Source organism: Eublepharis macularius, chromosome 5, assembly GCF_028583425.1.
Source record: "Eublepharis macularius isolate TG4126 chromosome 5, MPM_Emac_v1.0, whole genome shotgun sequence".
NCBI classification, from domain to species: Eukaryota; Metazoa; Chordata; class Lepidosauria; order Squamata; family Eublepharidae; genus Eublepharis; species Eublepharis macularius.
In genome coordinates, this window is record NC_072794.1 from 9,411,216 (window position 1) to 9,432,153 (window position 20,938).

General features: G+C 46.2%; 1 protein-coding gene across 1 annotated transcript in view; it reads left to right on the forward strand.

Annotated features, from left to right (window-relative positions):
- Positions 1–14,412: 14,412 nt before the first annotated feature.
- Positions 14,413–20,938, forward strand: part of TBXA2R (thromboxane A2 receptor) — a 33,872-nt gene continuing 27,346 nt past the window's right edge. Inside the window, exon 1 of the mRNA XM_054981192.1 lies at positions 14,413–14,490. The gene's annotated coding sequence lies outside the window, so the exon portion shown is untranslated. The remainder of the gene's footprint in view (positions 14,491–20,938) is intronic.

A 20,938-nucleotide genomic window follows, 5' to 3' on the forward strand; every position in this document is an offset into this window, starting at 1 on the left:
GGCAACAGCAAGGGCAATCCACAGCCACTCTGCCCATGTTTGTAGGTTTTCTGGAAGCCACTGCAAGATACAGGAAGCTACACTAGCTAGACCTTAGATTTGATACAGCAGAGCTTTTATGAGAAGCAGCTGAAGTTCACCTGGTTAGGTAGAACCTCCATGTGCAAAGGAAATATACCTGACACTCAAGATCAACAGGGAAAAGGTTCCATTTGTGTGCTTCCCAGGCTATCCCGCTGGCTGCCTCTGGAAGTGGGGGTTCTGGACTCGATGGACCCTTTGGCCTGATCCATTAAGGCTGTTGTCCTTTTACTACTACTCTCTTCTTCAGCTTGCAGTAGTAAGAGCCTAGCTCACACTTCCATTTCTATGAAAAGCATTCTGTCTCCAGAATTCTGCCCACTCTATTCCCTCACCCCCACCCATGCAACTGCAGATGTATACATAAGATCCTACTTTGAGTGCTATCTGCATCTGGAGCAAAGGTTTGGTGGGAAAGGAGTGGTGCAGATTTGACCATCCATTGCTTGTGGACAAGTAAAAGGCTGACTGAGGGCCAAGCTCGAAGTGGCGAGTTACGCTTGAATGGCAAGTGAACAGACTCGCACGTATTCCTCCCTGTTCACTTGCACTCCACTTGATTGAGTGGAGTGCAAGTGAACAGGGAGGAATACATGTGAGTCTGTTCACTTGCCATTCAAGTGTAACTCGCCACTTCGAGCTTGGCCCTGAGTTTCTAAACACCTTTTTTGTCCTGCTGCTGTTCAAAAGCCATTTCGAAGCTTCTGTGCCCAGAGGGGTGGAATTCTGTGCCCTGAATGCGTCCAGCAAATGAAGCATAGTTCATTCTGCATTTGTTATTTTTGCCTAATTCTCCCTCCCTCCACCCCAGTCACAAGCTGGGGGGAAGGATAGTGAGGGTTTTTTCCCATGGCTGGAAGTTGTAGTTCCAGGGTTAGAATTACAGGTGAGTAATTTGGCCTTAGAAAGCTGCCTGGTCGAGGCCCAGTACGGACTGGGCCTTGGGGAAGGATTGTTTTTCAGGACCAAATAACATGTCTGCCATCCCTCTTACACGGGGCTTTTTTTCTGGGAAAAGAGGTGGTGGAACTCAGTGGGTTGGCAGCACAGGGGCCAACTTTGTGCACACACATGCGTGTGTGCAAAGTGTGTGCACACTCCCAGGACCTCATAATGACGTCACTTTGGGTCAGCTGGAGCAAGGGGGGAGTTTTTAAAAGTTTAAATCGCCGTCAGTGAAAATAGTCACATAGCCAGTGGCCCCGCCCCTGATATCTAGACAGAGGGGAGTTTAGATAGTCCTTCCACCACGTTACAGCTGAAAAAAAGCCCTGCTCTTACAAGACTCCAGCACCAGGTATTCAACTCTCCTGCTAGACTTCAAGCTGTTCATCACAGTGACGACAACCAGCAGCTTACTTTTTTTTAAAAAAAAATGAAAGTTGACATTCTCCAGCAGCTGAATTCTCTACTGGTGACCTGTGTACCAAAGAATCAGGCCCACCCCACCCTGGCTAAAATGAACAAGTCCATCATCTCTTTTGTGTGAGGCTGGAAAGTGATGCGATAATGCAAAAGCAGCCATGAAAGATGTATTGATTTATTAAGAAATGGCACCATGCAAAATTTGATAATGGGTTTTCTGGAACTGGGTTTCCCAGCTGTTCCCAGTGGGGGGAATGGGACCGAGGAGGTGCCAACTGATCCAAATGAGTTCCCGTAAGTCTAGCCCTTTCCCCCTCTCTCAGATGTGCCATCTAGCTGGCAAAGTTGCTCCCATGGGTAGGAAACGCATAGGTTTCAGGGCCTGGATGAGTGCATAATTAACTTAGCAGCCTTTTAGCTCGGCACTTCATGGGGATGCTGTGTGATTGCTGTTTCCTTAAGACATGATCCAGGGAGCTTGCTGCAAAGGACCAGTTTATCATTCATCAGAAGTCAAGTAAACATTCCCCTTCCGGCTGCCTGCTCCAGGTTTGTGCCTCTCCTCTTGATTCTCCTACACCCACATCTGATCACAGAGTGGCACCTGCAGTGTGGTAACCCTCCTCCTTCCTCCTTGGTAGGTGCCTGACACCAGGTTCATGCATGCAGGAGAATGCTTCAGACTTCAGGGGCTGGATTCCAGCTTTGACTCTTCCGTAGCAGAGCTTCCCTGCAAAGAGAATACTAGCATGGCAATGAGACCAGTTCTGCTCTCTTCCTTCTTGTTTGCTGTGCTAGTTTTCTCTTTGCATGGCATCTTGATCCTTGGGAGCACTACGAAAAGGGGTGCTCCACCTTCTGTCCAAAGTGGTCGATTGGACTACTTTCAGTCTCTGCCGGTTTCTTCTCATGCAGGGTGAACCGGCTGCCCTGGGGGGACATTGTACTCTTGTGTGACAAAGGCCCCTTGTGTGTGTGCGTGTGATTCAGTGCTGATCTGATTCACTGCTGCTACTTATATTTGCACATGACCAGTGCATTTTTTGTATTAAAAAGGTGCTGTGCTGATTCCGCCCCCGCCCCCCGGCCTGCCCATTCCTGAGGGTCTGCTGTCTCTTCCTCTGCCTGAGTGGGGCAGGCCAGCACATGAAGATCAGGACTTGGGAGACCCCCCACCCCCAAAGTGCCAATACTCAGTACTGGTGGGTACTGTCATCAAAAAAGGGCCCGGCAAATGCCATTTTTTTCCAAACTGTGCCCCTGAAACCAGTTTTGCACCTGAGACCGTCAAATCTGCATCCTGAACTTTGTTCTTACAGTTGCAGTCTTGGGGCTTTCCTGTCGTGCCCTGAAAGAACACACATCCTCTCTGTCCTCACCACGTCGTATTTTTATACCAAACATTTGACCTGATGGAAAGTTTGGGGGTATTTTGTTTGGTCCTAATAGAAGGTTGTTACATTACAATTTCTTTGGGGGATTTTTCTGTGTCCCCACAAGGGCTACCTGTAATGTTTGCAGAAGCATTAACTAACTGGAATTTTGGCCTGACATCATACAGGTGGGTGTCTTTTCTGCCTAATGTTGATGTGCAAATATATTTTCTTTTTTGTTGTGGATGCCTTTTTGTCTGAGCCATTTTTTTTTAAATTTACCAGATTTGCTTTCCACCCCAGCATTTTTGCATTATTTGAATAGCGCCGGTCTAAAATAATATTTAATGCTGTGTTAATTTAACAGCAAGGGCATGGGGAAATGGCACAGAAACCAAGACGTGCGTGTGGGCTTGATTCTTGAAAGGGAGAAGCAACACGGAAACTGGAAATTTCTCCTCAAACCAGCATGGCTGTGAAAGCTTGTAGCCGCCTTAACCAAACCTGTAACTCTGAAGTCAGCAAGCCGGTTTGGAGGAGGCCGACATTACACAGAAGTCTGGTTCTCAGAAACTTGGTTGACTACAGCAGAAGGGCTGGAGATTCCCCTGGTTACTGGGAAATGGCAGAGCAGATGCCCAGAGACGGGCAGCTGTGGTTTTCCTCTGGAGGATGTTCTGACAGTACGGGATGCTTTCCCACGGAACAAAAGTGTTAGCAGTGCTGGTGTTCTGCTTCCGGAAGATAGACAGGCTCGGCTTTTCCTTTGGGGTAAGCAGGAAGGAGAGCTTGACAGTGCCATGCAAAGCTCAGTTTTCACCGGGCTTCAGCTCTGCTTTGGAAGGGCTGAAGCAGGTTTGCAGTAAAAGGAGTGTCTCTGGGCATGTGAGGCTATTCTCTGGTTGCACCATACACTCAGAGCCTTTGGTGATGGGTGCAGAATTCAGCATCTTGCACAAAGTTCTATTTACACTTTTTTTTAAAAAAAAGGGATAAGCAAGTTTCCAGTCCTTCAGGCTGTGAAGGTAAACTTCAAACTGTGAAATCTCAGGTGGGTGGGGAAGTTTAGCGGGGAGAGGCTTCGGGGTCCTGTCTTTTTTGACCCTCTTCCATAATTTGTGAAAAAGAACTTAAATTAATTACTGCAACAACCCTGCAAGGTAGGCTGGTGCTATCACCATCCCTAAACTGAAGTGGTCAAAAGAAAAGAGCTTGCGTAAAATGCCCCCTCCCGTTCCATGATTTCTTAGCTATTTGAATATTCTAGGAGTCTTTTGCTGCTGACAATTTCCCAGGCCCTTGGTTGGAATTCTGAAGATGCCCACGTGGATTGGACCGATTCATGGAACACTGGCATGTCAACAGCTTTTGGGACCAAGAGAGAAATGGAGCCTCCATGTTCAGAAGCAATCTATCTTTCCATGGGATAAAACGGGCAGGCATCATGCCTGGTTTGTGGTCTGCCAGAAGCTTTTGACCACTTGATACTGGCCCTTTGTTCTGATCTGGAAAGTCAGCTCGTTGGTTGTGTCTATTGTCAGCTACTGCAGGGCTGGAAAGCTTAGACCGCTTCAGTATACGGCAGTTCTGTTTTATCTCTGATGAATCGGGCACTTCGGACACAAAAGGAGGCAAAGCATTTCCAGCCTTGTGGAAAAAGGATACTGGGCCGATGGACCTTTTGATCCGGTTCTGCAAATGCAATTCCTATAGCCCAAAGAGGCATCATGAGTTGGTGCAGGGGTGGGGCTGGACCTTGCCAACAAGCCTTCCTGCTCCGTCTCTTTGCCAGTCCCCTGCCAGCGGCCACCCATCCGTTCCTGAGACACAGCCTCCCACCCCCTTGCAGTGTTCTGGTGAGCACTAGGCAGATTTCAGCTCCACGTTGCGCTGGGACTTTTCCATGAGCCATCATTCTCCCCTCAAGGAGCAGCTGGCTCTCTGGTTGGGAGCCAGGGCCTGATCTGGAGGGCCGCACAGCGCGATGCTGCCGGGAATCGTCCCTTTCAAGCCAAAGCTTCATCTGCCGTAGATCCCTTCTCCCATTTTCAGACTCAAGTGGGGTTCGAGAGCTGAAGGCTTCCAGCAAAGAGCTGGTTTGGTTAGAGACGTGGTAAAGGGATTGTTAGCTCTCGGGGGCCTAGTGGCTTGCTTCAGATTGGGAATATCCTGGAGGTTTCAGGGGTGGAGTCTGGAGAGGGGGGGGGGTTGAGGAGGAGCCTCAGTGGGGTATAATGCCATAGAGTCCGCCCTCCAAAGCGGCCTGGAGATCAGTTGTCATCCCAGGAGATTCCCCAGCCACCGTCTGGAGGTTGCAAACACTGTAATAGCTGTACATGTGAATGAGCTATCCCAGGGCAAGCACCACAGAGAGAACTTGAGTGTCACCTTAGAGGCCAGTGTCTCATGGGTCAGAACTCAGGCAAAAGCCTTGGTGCCCCAAGAGGTTCCACCGCTGCCCTGTGCAGGGCCTGCTAGTGTGGGGAGGGCGAAATAGAAACTGAAGCAGATGGACGGACGGACAGATAGAGATGGCTCATTTTGAGGGAGAACACTCCAGAATGCCGTTCCAGCAGTTCCCCCAACAGGTCACGTCAGGTGGCCCTGCCCACCTGACTTTCAGCCATTTTGGGCCGTTTTGGCCTTGATTCGGCCGAAACGGCCCAGATCAGGTCAGTGCTCCCCAGCACCGACCCAGTCCCAGCCATTTCGGCCCGAATCTGGGCTCAAGTGGGATTTCGACCTGGATTGGTGCCGAAACAGCCCAGACCAGGGCCAAAACGGGCCCCCAAAGTCCGTTTTTGGCCATTTGGGGCCGTTTTCAGCCAGGATCAGGGCCAAAACCGCCAGGATTGGGTTGGGGCCTGGTGGAGGACCCCTCCCCTGCCTGGCACCGATCCGATCTGGGCCATTTTGGTCCCAATTCAGGCCAACACGTTCCCAAAATGGCAATTTTGGGCCCTTTTCGGCCTGGATTGGGGCCAAAACGGCCCTGATTGGGTCACTGCCAGGTGGGAGAACACTCCCCTGTCTGGCAGCAGCTGAATCCTGGCCATTTCAGGCCCGATTAAATCAATTATGCTAATGACACACTTCCAGTGATGGCAAGGGGCCTGGGGTATGCTAATGAGTTATGCTAATGAGTTCCTTCAGCTCTTTTTCTATGAAATGACCCCTGGATGGATGGATGGATGGATGGATAGATCATCTAGGACAGCGGGATTTGAGTCCAGTGGCACTTTTTACTCTCAAAAGCTTATATCCAGAAAATCTTGTTGATCTTTAATTGGACTCAAATCCTGCTGTTCTACTGCAGACCAGCAAGGCTACCCACCTGAAACTATAGTACACCTAGGATGCTGAAAACCCTTGGACCAGCCCTGTGCTTTTGACATGCTCAGAGGTACTTTAAGGCTTTCATATCTGTCCCTTTACAAGAAGGGGTGTGGCCAGAAGGAGAGGTGGAGCTAAAGGAGTATGGCTGAAAAACAGGGAGGGCTTCTTTGTTTTATCCTAAGCTATAGAGAGTTTTGGAACAGAGACGCGTCATGTGAGATTGCTTTAGGGGGAGGACAATAAAGATACCAAGTAGACTTGCCAACTCTTGATTGGAAAATTCCTGGAGATTTGGGGGTGGATCCTGGAGAGGGTGGAGTTTGGGGAGGGAAGGACCTCTGTGAGTCCAGGAGAGGCAATGTTAGCCAGGAAGTGTAGTTTTAAAAGACAAAGCTTTAAAAAGTTTTAAAAGACAAAAATCTCTCTGGAGGGCACGGATTCTGTCACAGCCCTCCACCACCTCTGGCATGCTGGACGATCTCCCCTTCTGGAGCCTTTGCCCTGCCTCTCTCACTGCTTAAAGTTTTGAATTAACTGAGCCTCAGCAGGGCAAAGGCTCCGGAAGAGAAGACACCAGGGCTGGTGGAGGGCGGTGAGAGAATCCATCCACTCAGAGTGGTCTCTGCTGGCTCTGTCATTTAAAACTACACTTCCCAGATAACATTGCATCTCTTGACACATGAAGAACATGTGTCAGAAGTCTTGTGTAGAGAGACTTGGTCTGGTATCATGTCATAGAGTCCACCCTCCAAAGCAGCCATTTTTCTTCAGGGTGATTGATCTCTGTAGTTTGTAGATCAGTTGTAATTCTGGGAGAGCAGCCCTAGGTTAGTGGCATGTGAAAAATTATTTCTAAAAATTAATTCACCAGGTATCCACCCACAGGAGAAGTAGCTGCTGCATCTTTGTGATTTACTATTCTGGGCTCCCATTTGCTGGGACAAGACAATTCCAGTCTGCCTCTGTATCATATGTGACTGGATCATCCACTCCTAATGCAAATATGTAGGAGGGTGCCTGTTGTGTATCTGCATCAGTCACTGCTTTGGGTTGCTTTCTCTTAATCAGCCTTTCCATTGGATGTGGTCAGTCATTCAGTAACCCCAATGCACGGGAACAACAGAATGGCCCACTTTCAAGTGAAGTTGCCTGCTCTATGCCTACATGATTTACGAAATCTGGCTCCACTTCTTTAACTGCTCTCAGAGGAGGCTGCCTGTTCTCTCTCTGCCTGTGTCTCTGCTGTGGGCTTGTCAGCTTCTGTTTGGATCAGTGACTCATACAGAGTCTCAAGAGAGAAAGGGGTGCGCTGTTCTGGGTAGACAATTAATCCTCTTACACTCTTTAAAAGTCATCCTCTTAGGGACGGAAGCACATTTCCAGTTTAAATCAGAAAAATGTGTGCGTGATCCCCTTTTTTAGAGTACTAGCCAGCATGCCTCTGGCTGATCATCCTTCTTCCTCACAAATGTGGCACATAACTTCACTGTCAGGATGGATCAAAGCCTCCCAGAGATCAAAGGGCCTTCGCTGTCCTGTTTCTAGCACATGTTGATAATTACCATCTTCATTCAGCTCTGCAGAAACTCAGCCCTGACAGGTGGCACGCAGCCTCAGGGCCTCGCCAAGCCGGGATGAAGAAAAATGGATGTCAGGCATTGGGGAGGAAGGCTGCCCAAATCCTGGCCCGCCAGCCTGGCTGGGGCCAGGAAGGAATTCGTGCTCGTGCTCCTAACAGTGAGGCCTTCTGTGGACAGAAGAATGGTGCTGAGAAAACTGTTTGTGGTTGTAAGGAGCATTGTGCCAAATTTTCACCAGATTTCCCTGCAAAAGTTGCCGGGGGGGGGGGGGTAGGCCACAAAAAACTCCACCATTTTCACAGTTTCATAGATCTACCCAGCCATCGTGCCCTAAACCTCGTGCAGGAGGAACCAGGCCAGCAAGGCGGGCTCTTTTCACAACACAGAAAAGCTCAGTGTTGTATAATTTCTCAGCTGAGGAAAACAATAGCTGCTCCTTCTCAACAACAACAAAAGCTGAATTTAATTTACAGCATAATATTGTATATCTCAGACTCGTTTTCACACTGCTTACCGGCCATGGAACATCTCACCAATCTCCCGGGATGACATCGCGCCAGGAAGACGCTGTCATTCCGGGAGCTTGGTGCGATGTTCCATGGCCAGTAAGCAGTGTGAAAACAGCCAGAGATCTCCCTGAATTATAACTGATCTCTAGGCCCCCAAGATCAGTTTCCCTGGAAAAAAGGAGCTGCTTTGGAGAGAGGACTGTATGGCATTATACCTTGCTGAGGTCTCTCCCCTCCCCCAACCCCTCTGTCCTCAGCTCCACCCCCAAAATCTCCAGGAATTCCCCAACCAGAAGCTGGCAACCCTTGAACCCGACGTAGGGGCTAAGTGGGGCCTGGAGCTCTCTCAGAATTAGGGTTGCCAGGTCCCCCTACCCCCCTGCCCCTGGGCAGGAGGTTGGAGGCCCAGCACCTACTGTTTGTTGTCCCTCTGCACATGCGCTCCCAACTTGCACGCTGACGTCACTACTGGGAAGTTACATCATCGCGCAGGTCACTTGCTGCCCTGGGAGCCTCCCACACACTGCAGGGGGACAAATCAGGCATGAATCTCCCCCACTTTTGGAAATTCTTAATGAATCTACAGAAAATGAAACCTACAATATTTGTATATAAATATTTGAGGTCAGTTAATAACTATGATAATAGTCACTGAGTCTTACAGACAGGGCTTTTTTCAGTTGGAATACGGTGGAACGGAGTTCCGGAACCTCTTGAAAATGTTTAGATTGCCCTCCACGCCGCTCCCCTCTATCTGGAGATCAGGGGGCGGGGCCACCAGCCATGTGACCATTTTCTCAAGGGCAACCCACTGAGTTCCACCACCTCTTTTCCCAGAAAAAAAGCCCTGCTTACAGATAAATGAAATAATTATTATTTCATTATCATTATCATTCATATATCATTATGAGGTGGAGTCTCCAGTTTTGCTAAAGCAACAGGATAAGGCTTCAAGCCTGTTGCTGCTATGGATCTTAAGTTGCGACTTATTCAGCAAAACACTATATTTAGGGTACATAGGACAGCACATTGCCTTTTTACTAAAGGTTTAAGCACAATGTCTAACTGTTGGCTGTGTAATTCAAAAGATGCATCCCTTAAAGAATATGCTTTGGACATGTTCAGTCACTCAGCCCTTTTGGGAGGAAGTCATTAATATTAAATTTGTATTAGAAACCTGATTTATTTTTGAGGATGATAATTCATTGTTAAACTATTTGCTTGTCTCTTGGAATCTACCTGATGGTCAGCGGAAATGGACTCTCCAAGCTCTTGCAATTGCTAAAAGGCTTCTACTACAAAAGCCCACTTCCTGCCATTCACTGAACTGAGGCCCTTGTAAATGTATCAACATTTGAACACATCACTTATAGGTGCCAGTTGTGTATGAACTTATTTTTAGATATTTGGAAACATGTTATAGATACTTTTGTATAGATTTGCCAATAATGTCTTTGTAGCCAGCACTTTTTTTGTTTTTTTTGTTTGCTTTTTTATTTTTATTTATTTTTTGGTTTTTGTTTTGCACTAATAAAATAATTTTTTTAAAAAAAAAATTAAAGCTGTAGTTTCCTGGGAAAGCATTCCAGGATCGCATTCAATATTGCAAAGATATAGTTTCTCTTGGAGCGGACTCAAAGGGTTGCCATTGGAGATCAGCTATCTCCAGAACGAGAACTATCTTGTGGGGTGCCGCAGGGCGCAATCTTATCTCCCATGTTATTCAACCTCTATGCAAAGCCTTTAGGAGAACTCATTTGCAGCTATGGAGTTGGGTGTCATCAATATGCAGATGACACCCAACTCTACATCTCGCTATCCAGGTCCCCGCAGGATGCAGTAGAAATCTTAGATCGCTGCCTGACAGCCGTGGTGAAATGGTTGAAAAACAACAAATTGAAATTGAACCCAGACAAGACGGAAGTGATGCTTGTTGGGAAGGCAGAGATCTTGAAGGACATTGTACTCCCCACTTTCGATGGAATTCGTCTGACCCTTGCAGACTCAGTTAAGAGCCTAGGGGTTATACTGGATCCAGCGTTATTACTAGAAAAACAAGTTGAGGCAGCAGCAAAAAATGCTTTCTACAACCTCTCTCTAGCCTGGAAGATGGTTTCATATCTTGACACAGCTGACCTGGCCACTTGGATCCATGCTATGGTAACATCAAGGCTTGACTACTGTAATGCTCTATACAGTACATAGATAGGTCTCCCATCTAAGTTAAGTAGGAGGCAGCAAAATGCGGCAGCTTGACTGTTATCAGGAGCGAGCAGAAGCATGAACATAACTCCCATCCTACAGTTGCTCCATTGGCTACCCATCAGTTACTGTGCTCAGTTCAAGGTATTAGTTATTACAAAGTTCTTCACGGCTTTGGTCCGGCATACCTACGGGACTGCCTCCCTCCCTATGTTCCTCCACGGCAGCTTTGCTCATCTGAACAGGGTCTCCTGCAGGTGCCAGGCTGCACACAGGTGAAGTCAGCAGCAGCCCGTACATGGGCTTTCTCTGTGGTGGCCCCTATCCTGTGGGATGACCTGCCTGAGGAAGTCAGAAGAGCCCCCACTCTCCTGGCTTTTCGTAAACCATGCAAAACCGAACTATTCAAAAAGGCTTTTTACTCAAATGAGAGGGCTGTATCCAGGGTTTTTTTTCTGGGAAAAGAGGTGGCAGAACTCTCAAGAGGGAAATGAGGAAGAAACACACAGGATTCTTTGAAATCATATTATTTTCAAGCACTATTGCCGAGTATTTTCAAGAGGTGCCGGAACTCCGTTCCCCCACGTTCCCCCTGAAAAAAAGCCCTGGTTGTATCATAGGGATGGGGTCTCAGGTGCTTCGCTAAGGAGTTAGGGACCATAGACTTCATCACTATATTGCTGCTGCTTTAAACATGTGCTCCTATGTACCACCAGTGCTCCATGTTGTCTAATGTTAGTCCTAGAATTGATTATGTTCTGCTTCAGTATTTTTACTACTCTGTATTGGATTCTTGCTAATACTATGTCTTTTAAACTTGTATCTATTTACCCTATGGTATTGTTTATGGAAATGTCCTTGATACTGTATTGAAATGTACTTGATACTGATTGTACTAATCTCATACGGTGTAATCCGCCTGGAGTCTCAGTGAGAAAGGCGGACTATAAACCGACATAAACAAACAAACAAACAAATAAGGAGAGGCTACCTGTAGATGCCTTCTATTTACAAGGAGATTAGACAAGATCAGGAAGGAGAAGAGTGTCAAGTATGTCTGTACCCATCCATCCATGCCAATTTTGATTCTAATGCTTAGTGCCTGATGCTTCGTCCAGTATTTGTAAACATGATCTTGGTGTAACTCAATTTCCTTCTTGCTAGTGTTCTAACTGTTTCTCAGGCTTTCACAGGTGGTTTTCTGTTAGACTCCAGTGTTTATGACCTTGTACTTCCTCTCAGACTATGATATGTCTTTCTTCCTAGTAACGGATCATGATATCACAAATATGTAAAATGTTCTCACAAAGAAAGAGCAGCAAAAGCTTGTTTATAATTGGGAAGGGGAGGAAAAGTGGACTAGAAAAGAGAAGTGTCTCTCACATGTTGTCATTCCTGTCAATCTCTATTCGAGCTGCTTAGACTCTTGTCTTACTTCTAAGTAGACCTATGGACCTGAATATGGAAATGATCTGATTTCTGAATAAAAGCCATTGGACTAAGTACTGGTGTCTTACTGCAAATTGGCCAGAGATCTGTCTGCTGTATCCTGTCATCCATAGCCTGACAAAGAGTCTCTGGCTGGGTCTCCTCTGCCTCTGAATACCAGATGCTGGGAGCAAATGATTGGGCCATCAGTGACCATCAATGTCAGGCCCCGTCTGTCAGCTTTCTTTGGGGTGCCTGGCTGCCCTGTCAGAAACAGGCTGTGAGTTGACAACACAGAATTTTGGTTTGATCCAGCAAGGCTCTTCTGAACTTCTTATTGTGGAAGAGGCTATCAATGGCTGGTATCCAGGATGAGCAAACAGAACTTACACCTACAGGGGCAGTCTACCTGTGATCACCACATGTTAGTGAGAGAGACAAGAGAGCAGAGCTGCTGCCTTCTTCTGGGCTTCACTGTTAATTTTGGATGGCATAGACCTTTTGGTCTAATCCAAGGACTCTGTTGTTACAATTGAGTGCCTGTGGCCTGCACGGCCCGTCCTGAGCCCTCCCTGCTCCCCAGCCGGGGTGGGGTAGGGATCCCAGGTTCCACGGTGTGGGAGGGGGGATCCCTTATTCCCGCCTTCTGTCCCCCCACTCACCTGGCCAGTGGGGGAGAAAGGTGGGGAAACAGGCCTCCCAGGTGAGTGGGGGGCAGAGGGTGGGAGCGGGGGAGTGCTGCCCCCCCCTACTGGGAGGGACCTGGCAAGGGAACCTGGCAATGCCCGCTCCCTTCAGGTTCCATTGGCAACGTCTCAGCAGGTCGCCCTCGCTGGATTCTGTCCAGCATTCAAGCCACACTTGGCAGTGGATCATGGGGCGGAACTCTGCGGGGGTTCCATTTCTCGGTGCGACCATTTCTGACCTCAGCTGGTGTGGCTGATGGAGAGAGGCTTTGCCTGAGTCTTCGGAGAGCTGCTGATGGTGCTGCTTGGCTGGATCCGGGGTTTTCATGGTGTGTCCCAGGAAGTTCTGATGTTCCTCCAAAGCTTATCAAGACTGGGCCTCTACAGACCTTCTCCACAAGTATGGGAGTCTAGGGTGTGTGCTCGCATTCTCCAAGCGTTCACACAGGGAGGCAGCAACTTCCAACAGGCCTGTCTAGTGCTCTCTGCAGCAGCCCTGCAGAGCCCTGCAGAGGCTGGATTCTTTCCAGAATCCAGTGCAACACACAGCTGCCAGTGCTGCAGCTGTACCGAGGCTGCAGCACTGGCATTGGGTCAGCAGCATTGCTGTACAGGTGGAAACAGTGAGACATGGCTTGGGCGTCCTTCCCTTGGCATGCATGCTGGCACCAGAGGCCGAAGTGCTGTCTCTCAATTTCCCTCTCCTCCTTCTCTGACACCTAGTGAGAGGGACTGCTTCATGCTGCCCTTCCCTCACTTGCCCAAGTGACAAGTGATGGCTGCTCCAAAGAGCCACAGCTGCCAAGCAGAGGGAGCAGGCAGGTGAGTGAAGGAAGGACTGCTCTCATCCCCCACCCCTGCAGGAAGCAACAGAGCTGTTTATAATCTGGCCCTCTCTATCTGCATCATGGCCCTACCCAGGGCTTTTTTTCAGGAGGAGCGCAGGGGAACGGAGTTCCAGCACCTCTTGAAAATACTCGGCAATAGTGCTTGAAAATAATATGATTTCAAAGAATCCCGTGTGTTTCTTCCTCATTTCCCTCTTGAGAGTTCCGCCACCTCTTTTCCCAGAAAAAAAAACCCTGGCCCTACCTGGGGTGTGGGTGGTGTCTTTTGGAGGGGGCCCCAAATCCGGTACCTGGTCCGAGGTCAGAAAACTGTTCAATGGCCCAGTGGCCCTTGTGCAGAGAAAGGGGCTTTCCTCTGCCTTGGAATAAAGGAACAGCCTCTGTCACAGAACAGAGAAAGGCCCTTGCATATTCCAGGGGCTCAGCTGCTGGCGGACGGCTCCCTCTTTCCCTTCAATGCTCTGTCATCAGGGCTTTTTTTCAGGGGGAACGCGGGGGAACGGAGTTCCGGAACCTCTTGAAAATGGTCACATGGCTGGTGGCCCCGCCCCTGATCTCCAGACAGAGGGGAGTTGAGATTGCCCTCCGAGGGCAATCTCAACTCCCTTCTGTCTGGAGATCAGGGGGCGGGGCCACCAGCCATGTGACCATTTTCTCTGAGGGCAACCCACTGAGTTCCACCGCCTCTTTCCCCAGAAAAAAAGCCCTGTCTGTCATGATGACTGAGTCATATCTGGAGCTCTGTGTGGCAGTCTAAATTTTGTGGTGCATCTGTTGACCCTCCTCCCCTGAATTTTCCTGAACTTCTTCCAAATGTCACCAGTCACTTTGGGTCTCTCCCCCTTGAGGACAATCCAGTGCACCACAGTGTATGTGTGTTTGTGGGTGGGTGGGGGGACGGAGATGAGGCAGCCTCTGCAAACTGAGCCTCCCTCGTTTCCTCGGCCCCTCCCCTCCGTCTACTCTCATCTCTGCTTGAACGCTCCACATGTGGCCAAACGAGGGGGAGAGAGGCAGACAGACGGCCGATTCTCACCATTTCTCCGCTGAGAATAATTTCTGGAGCTCAGAAGCACCCCAAGGTTTGTGACTGGCACAATAGTTCATTTTTCTTTTTAAATTTATAATTTTTACCATAATCGTGTTTGATGACTGAAGATGAGAGATTTCAGTGCGCAAGAGGCACCTTCTAAACAAGATTTTTATCCTAGTTCCAGCTTTCGCAGAGCCTGGGAAGTAGTGACAGAATGAGAATGGCTTTGCACGTGTTCAGAGGTGCACTCTCCACTTCCAAAGTTCTCCCAGATGTTCAGAATAGATTCTGGGGCGCAGCTTTGATGAACTTTGGCTCAGTTCAGTCCTTGGCAGCAAAATCGATTATTTTAAATGCTTCCTTTTATTAATGTATTTATTAAAATGCTGTTATACTGCCTGACATCACCCACTATGAGCTCAAAGGCAAGGCTTTAGTACAATCTGAGCGCTAAGGACCAGGGTTGTATTACGTTTTTCACTGTGTCCCTTTCTTGAATGAAGAGAGTGCTCCAGGCCATGAGCAGAGTGTGTGATCAAAACGGAGCCTTGCTTTTGTGTTCCATTTTACACATTTAGTAACAGGTGGGTGTGTGGGGGGGCAAGAATCCAGAACCTGACCACCCCATTGCATGAAGAAGATCTCCCCAAACTTCCACCCAACAGTTTTCTGCAAACATTTTGAAGGGAACCTCTCACTTTATTTCTTTTCAAGCAGTATAACCATGTAGCCTCTGAGAGAGTGTCAGTGACAGCCAGGGCTTGAGGAGGAATCTTGGGAATAAAGTGCCTCTGAGTGCGTGCAGAGTGCATTTCTCTCATCACAGCCTAACCAGCAAGGATGCAGGGCAAAAGCACCTACTCTGCAGCTGGTTTTCTCCACTGTTGTTCAGACTCAGTGTGCCTTTTGCTAGAATTCCAGCCCAGGAGGACACAGGATGGTGCCCACAGAAATCCATGCACACAGGCCAGTGAAAGTCTATTCTGGATTTGGAGACCATGAAAAACTTTGTGATGTTTTAGTTTGGGCAAGAAGCATTTAGGCAGTACTCAAGCTGAGTTGGGGGGTCACCAGGGCAGATTCCCAGAACTTCTTTTCAAATATGCAAAGTTGTGTCAGCTTCCCTTATGGGTTCCGCCTCTGAGCATACACAGAGTGTGTTTCTTGAAACCAAGAGAAACAAGGTTTGCAGAACAGAGAGAACTTTTTAAAAATTAGGAGACTGCCCATCTCCACAGCCACCATGTCTTCTAGGGGCTGTTCCCTGACAAACAGCCGTAGGATATTTTGTGTCTCATGTCATTAGCATCAGAAGAAATCCTCCGTCCCCCCCCCTCCTGCTATCTATTTTTAATTGTAATCTTTCTCTGTCTGTACAGCTTTCCAACCTCTACATATTTGGAATCTCCTTTCGGCAAACTCTTAGCCTGGCTATAAACATTTCTTTACAATATATCTACACCAGTCAGTCCTGCCCACTTGAAATCCTTAGCTAATTGCCTGAATGTTTTGTGAGTTGCTTGTACTTCTGGCACAGATGCTTTATGGCTGTAGAGGGTTTTAAAAAAAACAAATATTGCTTGATTCCCAGGATTTGGATGTTGATAGAGACAGGCAGAATTCAGCATGGATTGTATGTCTTGCAAATAAACAAAGCACGTCAAGAACCAAGAAGGGATCATTAATCAAAATGTTATTGTCAAAACATGTCCTAACAAAACAAATATCACTGATTTATGGTGTTAAAAACACTTTAAAAATTCAGCAGAATAAGCCTAGGTTCCTGTGAGCCCATTTACAGAGGGCTGACATCGTGTCCCTGAATGAATCACTGCTCATGCCTCTTTTCTTTCCAGTCAGCCTAAACTGAATGTTGCATCTCTGTATCTGGTGTATTTTGATAATTCAATCTTTTTAATTATTATTAATATTTTTCATTTTAAAAAAAGAATAATAGTAAGTGGGGATACAGAAAAAAATGATTGTATAACATAATTATGTAGATCAGATATAATTATATGTAACAAAATATATAAAATACAAAATATTTCTCCCCGACATCCCCTTCCTTAAAATTTTTAGGACACTAAAACCCGGAAAACCCACAACAACCATTTTAGGACACTATCTATAAGATATAATGATATTTACTTATGTTAGGGCACATAACATGTTAGGTTACAAATTTCATAACTAATCTGTTTTGTAACTACATTTTTAGTTTCATCATTGCTATATACCCATTTTTACATAATTCTCCACTTCTACATAGTCCCTATAGCTTTTAACAAATAGATAAAATACCAAAATATGTAAGGAAAATATATATCTCATAATAAGAAAATAAGATGTTTCTGCTCAAAAACTACTTCTTTTTACATTCAAGATTTTCATTTAAGACTTATTTTCGTTCTACTTTTACATTGCCTAAATATGTCTCCTGCTTGCATAATATACATTCCATCTCTCCTCAAAACTCGTGATTGATCTGTTTCTCAAATAAGTGGTTAATTTCACCTTTACTGTATATTCAGCAAGTTTGTTTCCCCATTTTTCTAAGCTTGGACAAATGTCTGATTTCCATTTTGCTGCGTTAATGATTCTAGCCGCTGTCACCATATGTTCAAATATCTCTTCCAAGGCTTCTGGTAATTTATTAGGGAACATTCCTAATAGCGTATTCTTAGCTTCCATAGGGAATATCTAATTCATAACTTTTTGTAAAGGTATCATTAAGTCTTCTTCAAAACTTTTATAATACATTACTCTCAGCCCACCCAGGCCTGACGCTTTGTCCTTTTTCATATTTCTTATTGCCTGGGAATTTTCTTTGTTATTGTTTGATTTAAATTTTTTCTTTGTTCTGGCATAAACTTTGTGATTGGGATGTCTTTTAAATATTCCCTTATTCCACTTTCTGAAGCAGACTTCTTTTTATATAGTACTGAGAAAACATTAATAAATGGTTCTTGTATATCCTTTTCTGCATATGTAATTTGATTTCCTGTCTTTATATATGTTATAACTCTTCTTTCTTTCACATTCCTGAGACAGTACACCAAATATCTGCCAAGTTTGTTGTTTAAAATAAATGCTTTTGTTTTTTTGTTTTTTAAAAAAATTCTGTACCTCTTCTATTTCTACCATATCTAATTGCTTTTTAAGACTTTTTTCTACTGATATATTTTTATTAGAATTGTGAATGCTCTTGCTCCAATCTCTGGATTTTTTCCTACTAATATCTAATATCTTGGTATGTTCTTTTTTTTTGTCTTTTCTTCTTGGCAGCAGGTGCTAATAGAGTTCCTCTAACAAAAGCTTTACTTGCTTCCCAAATTGTAACTGCAGGCATTCCTTCTGTATTATTTAAAACTTCTTCCATCATCTTGTAATAAAAGAGCACTGCCTAATCTTCCTTTCTCTTGGTTTTCTGTTCCATTGCCAAACTACCTCTATAGAGTTTTGATCTGCCAATGTCTTCAGTTGAATCTCTGCTTTATCTTGATTCATTGTTAAACTTTTTGACATCCAACACGTTTGTTCTTTAGTACATGGCCATTTTCACACTGCTTACCGGCCATGGAACATCACGCCGAGCTCCCGGAACGACAGCGTCTTCCTGGCACAATTGCACCAGGAAGACGCTGTTGTTCCGGGAGCTCGGCATGATGTTTTGTGCCTGGTATGCAGTGTGAAAACGGCCCATGTGATTTGTGTGTGTGTTATGTGCTGTCAAGTCACCTCCAACCTATGGCGACTCTATGAATGAAAGACCTCCAAAAGATCCTATCATTAACAGACTTGATCAGATCCTGCAAACTGGAGGATGTGTGATGTATATCAGAAAAAAATGTAAAATCTCTGTTTTTTGGATGTTTGATCCTCCAGGCATCTTCTAGTTTCAGCATGAGAATTCAATCACTCTTAACGTACAGTTGAATTGCCTGCTGTCAGAGGATATTGCATATTGTGTGTCTGCTGTGCACTTCCATGCTTTCAGTTAGGAGGCGCATTCAAACAGTGGTTCAGACAGAGATATGGTCAGCAGGCTCTTCAGTAGATAATTTTCACAATTTTACAGTCTGACTAGGAAAGACACTAGACCTGTACACAAGCTACAATGAATCCATGTACAATACCTGTACATGTGATTTTTTTAATATTCATGTTCCATTCTACAGGTGAAGGTGCAATCGAAACACTGCATTTATCCAGGTACTTGTCTCTAGTTTTATTTGTGAAGTGAACACACATAGGTTGCTCATCATGAAAGCTCTTTTCAGATGTAAACTCCACATGAACTGGGAGCCCACCCACTGCATGTATTGGTGCATTGTAGGGACCATGCGCTCCCAATATGTGAGGTCAGTTGGCTCCTAGTACATGTGGACATTATGTCTGAAGAGTCTAAACATATTTGCACATGTACATGGAGGGTGTACTTTGTTCAGTAACACTTGTGTACAGAACTAGATCTGAGGTCCAAGCATCTTGGCAGCCAGGTAGGGTTCCATTTTGCAGCATGTCTATATAGGGATGCCATTCCCCCTGCTCCCCCCCTTTCCCCTGCGACCACTTACTTGGCTGGTGGGGGGCGCGGTCCCTGGCGTGCCCCCCTGGGCAACGCAGCGCGCCCACAGGCATTTTTATTCCACCCTTCTGAGGCTCCAGGCGGCTGTGTACAGGGTTCCCTCAAGCTGAGGGCCAAGCTACAAGTGACGAATGACACTTGAATGGCAAGTGAACAGACTCACGTGTATTCCTCCCTGTTCACTTGTTCCTCCCTGTTCCTCCCTGTTCATTTGCACTCCACTACGTGATCGAGTGGAGTGCAAGTGAACAGGGAGGAATACACGCGAGTCTGTTCACTTGCCATTCAAGCGTCATTCGTCACTTGTAGCTTGGCCCTGAGAGAGATGTTGACTGGCTTAATGTCACCCACATATCTTCATGGCAGAGTGGAGATTTGAATCTGGGTCTCCCAGTCTTGTGCTCTAAACACTACAACCTATTGTTTCTGCTGGCATTCCTTTTGAAAAAACACACCAGGGGGACATGCTTTATTCTAATGCACAGTTAGGCTCATTTTGTGCAGCATCACAAAAATTGTGTAGTATAAAATCAGCATGTAGTTGAGAGTGACACAGTTTATTAAAAAGAAATGGATAAGAGAAACAGAAAATGATTATGAATACTGTTTCTTTTCAATATTCATTGCCTTATACTAATAGTACATCCTGGAACTAATTAACTAGTCAGAGGCATCTACGGATTCATACTGAACAGGTCTAAACAGTAGAAAAGAATAAAAGTCCAGTAGCACCTATAAGACTAACAAAATTTGTGGTAGGGTAGGAGCTTTCGTGACAGCTCACTTCTTAGTATCTGAAGAAGTGAGCTGTGACTCATGAACGCTCATACTCTGCCACTAATTCTGTTAGCCTTATAGGTGCTACTGGACTCTTGCTCTTTTCTACTGCTACAGACAGACGAACACAGCTACCCATCTTGATCAATATACAACCACTACGTAGTGCTATCAAACAAATTCAGAAAAGATTATTAGATTGTGCCTGCTCTTACCTCTGCCTGAGTGTGTCAAAATGTCTTTTCTCTTGAGAGAGTCAGATTGTCTTTCTCTGCAATGGATTGTGGAAATTTCTTTGTAGGCCTATAGAGTTGCCGTTGAAAGTCTCTCTTTGTCCCACATATCAATTCTGGGCTGTGAAAGGGGTGGGGGGAGGTGCTACTTGCAACAAATCTTGCATGAAATGCGGCTGCACTCTGAGACAGTTTCTCTGCATCTGCATACACGTGCAGAAGGAGCTGATGGTTACATCAGCCAGTTTTCTATTCTCCTTGGATAGCGATTTTCCTATAGAAGAAGGCAGTGCAGTTTCCAGAGGTGTCAAAGTTGACCACTGGGGTACTTTAACACTTTTGTTGTGGTAGAATTGTCATAAATGTGCCTCAGTCGTTCCATTCTGGTATATAGTCGCATATTCTTTTGCAGCTGTGGGGGAGGGCTCCTTGCTAAGCACTGAAAACCGTTTTGCTATTTCTGGAAATGGGAAATGAGTTCTATGCTGATGTGGTGGTTCCTCTAATCTAAACATCCCTCCAGGCAGAGACCTAGGGCCAAGCTAGAAGTGACGTTACACTTGAATGGCAAATGAACAGACTCACGTGTATTCCTCCCGGTTCACTTGCACTCCACTTGATTGTGATCGAGTGGAGTGCAAGTGATCATGATCGAGTGGAGTGCAAAGTGGAGCGCAAGTGAACAGGGAGGAATACATGTGAGTCTGTTCACTTGCCATTCAAGTGTAACTCGTCACGTCCAGCTTGGCCCCTTGTTCTGGTCATTGCTGGCAAGGAAACTCTGCCCAGCGTGGTAGAGTTTACTGCTGGTGCCATGCTCTGCAGTCAGCCAGACCTCCCAAAACTGTTCTCAGCAGCTTCCAGTTCAGCTTAGCCCTTGAAGTGCCTTCTTCTTA